Source organism: Lolium rigidum, chromosome 1 (assembly GCF_022539505.1).
Source record: "Lolium rigidum isolate FL_2022 chromosome 1, APGP_CSIRO_Lrig_0.1, whole genome shotgun sequence".
NCBI classification, from domain to species: domain Eukaryota; kingdom Viridiplantae; phylum Streptophyta; class Magnoliopsida; order Poales; family Poaceae; genus Lolium; species Lolium rigidum.
The window spans coordinates 333,966,709-333,973,558 of NC_061508.1; the positions used below are offsets into that span (position 1 = coordinate 333,966,709).

Here is a 6,850-nt window from a genome sequence, read left to right on the forward strand (position 1 = left end):
TGGATGGGACTACTATGGTTGCCTCAATAGTTTATACCCCAGGAGAATGCCTAAGATATTAACTTAGAATTCTTTCCAAGGTATGATGATATAATCATCTGAATATATGGAATAGTTCTCTCTCACAAATTTAAGTGTTGCCTCAACTATCTTGAGTGTAACACCATAGCTTGAGCTCTCTCATATAGGAATAGTTATTCTAGGATTTATGGTGTACTCACAAGATCTCTCTAGGAATCTAGACTAAGGCCCCACTTGACTATCTTGGTTTGATTAGTCTCCTCCTTACTTTATCAATTCCTGGATATAATCTTATTCCATGTGATATTAGGTTATCTCACCACTCCAAGATGAAAATGGTTAATCTCCTAATACTTTAGTTCAATGGTGGTCCTTTATTCTTAAATAGGTAAAGCTAAGATTGGTATGAATGGTCTCTCTCATTTGGGAAGGACTTCAATGCTAACCTAAGGTTAGGCTCCATAGAGAATGATGTGATCATCAATATCTATGTTTAACATAAATGGGTTCTCTCTCTAGGGATTGTCTTGAATAATATCCTAGGGTTTCTCTTAAAGATGATGATTTAATTACATGGATATATATCCAAGGTTTAGCTCAAGGTTTTTCATTGCTTCTCTAATACATAATATAGAACTCTCACTTCTCTAGGTTTGATGTATAACAATTTGGAATAGAGAAGAATATATACTTCTAGGGTTGATCCCCTTGTCATGTTTCCAAGAATGAAGTGAAATGGATACCATGAGATTCATGGTAGGAACATAGCTGAGTTTAAGATATGGAAAAGATAAGTCAAGAATAGTTTCTTCATTTTATTGTTACTTGATTTGCAATTGAATATATGTTCATATGTTATGGCAAGGATTACCATATTATGATCTGTTATAAGATCAAGCAATTGATCCTTGATTAAAGTGTTGTTGTGTTAGTTTTAATTCCATTTGATCTAACCCCTTAGATGAAATCATCTCTACCCAAAACAAGGTTTTATCAAAGGTCACATTGAGGTTTATAACGTTTGACTTGATGAGCTACTTCAATTCCACCAAGGTCAAGTGAAACTTCAGGTACTGCGACTGTTTTACTTTAAAGCGCGAAAATTCCCTGAATTTTCTATGCATCTAAAGGTATAAACGATGCCCCCCATAGGGGGCTTCACAGCGATCCTCGCACGTGAGCCGTTAGATCTTCCTTGCGACGAATCTCAGCCGTTGATTCCTGGCTCAGAATCTACTAGCTACCCCCATGCAATGGCCAAATGTTACCCGCCTCCGGCTGCAAGTGGGCCCCACCTTTGCCGGCCCCGCACGTCAGCCACTGCGAGTAGGATCTCCGTCGGTGCACATTGTCATCGGGTAGTGGATCTCCACCCCGCATGGGTATTTTCAGTATTTCACCGCGGCCTCGTATAAAAGCGAGCCCCAGGGCGAAAAAAACCCTAGCCGCCGCCCACGCCCCTACCCCCGCCTCGCGCCCCCGCCCCGCACCTGCCCCGCTCCGCCTCGCGCCCCCGCCCTGCCACCGTCCCTGCCCCGTTCTCGTCGCCGGCCGCCGCCTCGCACCACCTCCAGCCCTGCTCCCTCGCCGCCTCAACCCGCCGCCAAGCAGGAGGGGCTGCTGGAGCTCCGCCCTTGATGGTGATGGCGGGCTCGAGCTCGCGCCGGCGACATCCACAGGAGCAGCGCGGGCGACCTCCACATCGGCAGCGCGGGCGATCTCCCTGGTCGCGTTTCTGGAGGTAGAGGACGGCGCAGCTCCACCACCTCGCCCGCGGGCTGCTGGGGCGCGACATAAGAAGATGCCAGCCCAAGGTGAGCACTTCTCTGCATTCTCTGCTCGTTCCTTTACATATGGCTCTAACCCCTTTGTGGTGGTCAGGCTGATCGTGCCTCTTCCGTCCAAATCAGGGAGGAAGCCAAATCAGGGAGGAAGAGGACTCGCATATGGAGATGGATTTGGGGAAGAAGAAGAGGGGGACGCCAACCATCTGGTGCGGATCTCTTCCAGTGTCCAGCTCTCCTCTGCCTCTACTTTTCAGGTACTTCCTCTCCTCTCTCTCTCCATCTCTCTCTCTCTCTCTCTCTCTCTCTCTCTCTCTTTCTCTATCTCTCTCTCTCTCCTAGAAGCTGAGGTAAAAGTGGAGGCAAATTCTTTGTTTGATTTAGCCCCAGAACATCACATTTGTGTTTGGTGCAGATCCGTTTTTACATGGTGTCTACAAAGTGTTTGATGGAAATCCTAGCTAAGATTAATATATGACATATCTATGTTTTGCAATTAAACTGAGGGATGTAGAAAGCAGGTTTCACACATGGAAATCAACTTGCTGGAGGATAATGAATTTGAACCCCACCGTCTCAAATTATGGCAAGGCGGAACTACAAGTTTTTATTATCATGGCATGATTTAGTTCAGTTTTTGTGGTACGTCCTTGGCACTTGGGTAACAAATCTGGAGCTAATAAATCCAAGCTACTTTATTAATGCCTTTTCTTTTGTTAGATTCGTAGTTGCTATATGATTCATATTAGTGCGTTCTCATGTCGCAGGTTTGCAAAGATTAGATTGGATGATCATGTATTTCTCGGCAATTGGCTGCAGGTGTCATATGCACCTCAGTTTGAGAGATTTTTGGTTACCAAGGAGAAATCGGAGGTCGGGAGAAATGAAGTCCACGGTCAAATAAGATCAAATAAGATGTATGGTCTCACCATTTTCCATAAAATATATGCATCTTATAATTTGCTGCTGTGATGAGAGAATGTAACCAAAAGATATTTCAGAATTGTCATCATTGCTACTGCATATTCCTTGGTACTCAAATAATTGGATTTAGATACTTTCTTGCGTTTTTTAGCTTCTGCCAGAATCAGACCTGAAGCTTGCTTTATTATCATGGCATGATTTAGTTCAGTTTTTGTGGTACGTCCTTGGCACTTGGGTAACAAATCTGGAGCTAATAAATCCAAGCTACTTTATTAATGCCTTTTCTTTTGTTAGATTCATAGTTGCTATATGATTCATATTAGTGCGTTCTCATGCCGCAGGTTTGCAAAGATTAGATTGGATGATCATGTATTTCTCGGCAATTGGCTGCAGGTGTCATATGCACCTCAGTTTGAGAGATTTTTGGTTACCAAGGAGAAATCGGAGGTCGGGAGAAATGAAGTCCACGGTCAAATAAGATCAAATAAGATGTATGGTCTCACCATTTTTCATAAAATATATGCATCTTATAATTTGCTGCTGTGATGAGAGAATGTAACCAAAAGATATTTCAGAATTGTCATCATTGCTACTGCATATTCCTTGGTACTCAAATAATTGGATTTAGATACTTTCTTGCGTTTTTTAGCTTCTGCCGGAATCAGACCTGAAGCTTGCTTTACATATCTGGATGCAATCTTCTGTGCAATAGTTCAGTGAAACATCAAATGATATTACTTATTTTAGCCCAATGTTGTTTCAGAATGGATTTGAGTTATGAGAATAAGGCAGAGCCAGCTCAACTGGAGAAAACGCAGGAGTTGCTGGACAAGCACATAGTACGCATCTGGCAATGCCCCACTTCAGCTTTAGGTAATGATTTTACTTCCATTGGCATGTTACACTAATAGGAAGTTCTTGAGATATAATTGGTTTCAGTTCTTGCAAATCTTGCAAAAAGTTGCACAAATTTCTATTTGTTCTTTCTTTTATATATGGAATACCAGTCTGGCCCCTTTTGCAGCTTAATTACTGTTTATCCTTCATTGAATTCTCCCATGGTACATGTAAATTTGATTTTCCTCTCTATGATGGATATTGGGGCTGAATTACTGAGTGATGACTGATGGTATTGTGTACTTGTTGCAAAAAGAAGAAAAGTAAAATTGCTTGAATTATGCCTTTTTAGTACAGGTTTAGTTCCAGAATGCTAATTGGTTGTGTTAAATTGCAGCATATTTTCCCCTCACGTGACGAATTCATAAAAGAACAATATTTTGGTTGTCTATGTAATCCAACAATTGAATGCAGTATTTTGCTCATCCATGAGAAGAAACCAAAGATCATACATGTAGGTCCTCTCTCTCCCACTCTCTCCCCCCTCTCTCTGCTTCTCTCTCTAATCCATGTACAAATATTTCAAGGTGTATAGTTGCTAATATTTTTATGAGCATCTTTTAAGGTGTGTGTGCAAATAGTAAGGTCATGAGAAATCTGCGGCGAGCGGATTGGCGGCTGGCGGAGGTGCAGGAGCTGAGGGAGGGACGAGAGCTGTGGGAGGGGCGGAACATTTGACCGATGAAGCCAGACGTGGATCCCGGCGAACTGCTCCACATCGCCGCCGCCGTTGTTATTGGTTTTTGACCGGCGACACCACCTCCCGCCGGTCCTGTACTTCGGTCTACATGCTCTCCGGTAATCCCCTTCTCTATCCCTCTCTCTTGCATGGTTGTGTACTAGCTATGTCTCTCCCGATCTGAGCGCATCCAGCCTTTCGTCCCAGGGGCGGAGCTGCGCCCGTGGTGTGTTAGTAAGGCCGAACTATACACAGTCCGCAAGTCCAAAAAGGTTTAGTGCAACCTCTTGTCTCTAGCTAGCTGTGAAGCTCCCCCACAAATATATAGACCATGTAGCAATTGATATAGAATAAACTCAGTTTTGTTTAGTCCACCCAAATATATTGTTTGTGACTGATCTACAAACTCTAGCAACAAACTGCGTAGACAGAGAACACATTCACACCCATGATGTGAATACAGAACTCGTAATGGTATAACTGGTTATAGTGAGCTGGATAACCTTGTTCATTTTCTATTTCTTTTACTCAAGTTCATTTTTAATCCATAGCCAGCCTATTTGCCCCGCTTGTGGTCGACATACCACTTCCCTATGCCCATAAGATATATTGATGTTGGTAAAGGTTGAGAAAAATATTTGTAGAGATAGCATAGGACAAACCAGATAAAATTCAGAAACTAAAGTAAATCCAAATGACTAATGAAGACCTGCCCTATTTTCTTTTGGATCCATTTGCAGGTCAACGCGCTGCTGATACTGTCGCGGCGGGTGGACGCAGCTACTTCTATTAGCTACTATTCGGTTCCAATCCTGGTGAGTCTACTCTTTTCCTTCCTTATTTACCGATACAGCTAACACTCTTGGTGTGTTCCTACTCTGTCCTCCATGTTGACCCTTCGCAAGATAAATGTGTCCATCTATTCAGTTTTGTATATGCTTAGTTTTGTTGCAAATATAAATTTTATCTCCCTATTGACTGTTTATAAATTTAATGGACCTCTCTGAAACAATCTTGCTAATATTTTACTGAGTCATTGGCAAGAAAATCATGTCCTCGCCTGCCATGTTCGGTGGGTATATTCACCATTATGCAAGAAAATAATAATAGTTTTTTCCAGATTTTAGAAAACATAGTGAACCACACAAAATTACAAAAAGAGTAACGATGGTTTATATATAATCAGAGAAACAATAGGGAATATATTACATTCTTTGATTCTGTCAAGAGCAACAAAAGCAAGAAATGAACGCCAAATGCATCATCTACGTAGGCTAGGCATTGTCTCGATCTTTAGAGATTAGGGCTTACATCACCAAGAGTTAACACCGCTGCATATGGGGATAAGCAAGCAAAAACCATTTGTTTCATTTTACCAGCTACATAGAAGCAGTAGAGATGGAAAACTCGGCCTATGGAAACTGAATACAGTACCTCTTGTAAGTAAGCAATGCAGCTGTACTAATTGATATTCAGATAAATACTCGAATATAATAGCCTGATATTGGTTGCAGAAAGCGCTGGCACGGATAACTGAACTTAGGTACCTGTTGGGCATGCAAGACCAGCCTAAAGGGCAGCAGATGTTAAACACAGGAAATAGAGAACAAATGCTGTGTTAGGTTTCAGTAGATCGTGATACACAAAATTAACAGATTACCCGCACCTAGGTGATTGGTCACTAAAAGCTGATCTTCTACGCATTACTTAACAGGCACGATACAATTTACATGGAGGAATCAAATGAACATACATAAGGCACAGAAAACAATACAAACCTAAATTCCATAATGTGTTAGTGTGCATATGGTATATGATATAAATCTTGAATCTACGATATATTGAATGGTGCTGCATTTTTTTATCCATCATCTACTCTGCAGTTACAGTACCATGGAAGGTACAGATGAACTGCCTGTACACATACAACGGCGTGGGCTTCCTTGGCTTATACGAAGGAACAGTATATCTCTTTGTACCCAAATAATTTTATTCTTCGCTATCTTGAACTACTACTATTTAACATGTCGTCTATTCGTCTGTTTGTTTCCGAGAAGGAAGACTTACGGTGCCACACGTTTCCTCTGCCCGTGGTGCAGCTAACCGAAAAGAACGCAGGCTGATCATTGATTCAAAACGTGCTAGCTTTAAAGGTGGTGTTACCACCGTTCCTTAACACATTGTTTTTGGTTCTTCTTGAGGTACGTCGACTAATTGTATTTACCTTCTTTTCTCTGTAGATCATGTTTTACATGTTACGATGCCTTCGGTTCATCAAAGCTAAACCAATGAACAGCCAGTTGAACTGACGAATAACATATCTACCAAGGATGCACCGGTTATGCCACAAGCAGTGGTCGAGCATCTGCCTACACTAAGTGATAAACAGTAGGTATTTCTTCACCGATCAGTTTTGCATTTGTTCACATGACTTCACAAAAGATATACTTGCAGATATGGAACAAACCCTGTGGAACACATGCCTGATGCCGATGGAAACAAAAACATCAGTTGGTTCCCCGTTAGGTGAGTATGAACCGTTCAT

The 6,850-nt window shown here is 41.9% G+C and overlaps 1 long non-coding RNA gene across 1 annotated transcript; it reads left to right on the forward strand.

Annotated features, from left to right (window-relative positions):
- Positions 1-6,240: 6,240 nt before the first annotated feature.
- LOC124684408 lies at positions 6,241-6,585 on the forward strand. Its single transcript, XR_006997010.1, has 3 exons — positions 6,241-6,268; positions 6,363-6,458; positions 6,546-6,585. It is a non-coding gene; the product is annotated as an uncharacterized LOC124684408 (long non-coding RNA).
- The last annotated feature ends 265 nt before the right edge of the window (positions 6,586-6,850 follow it).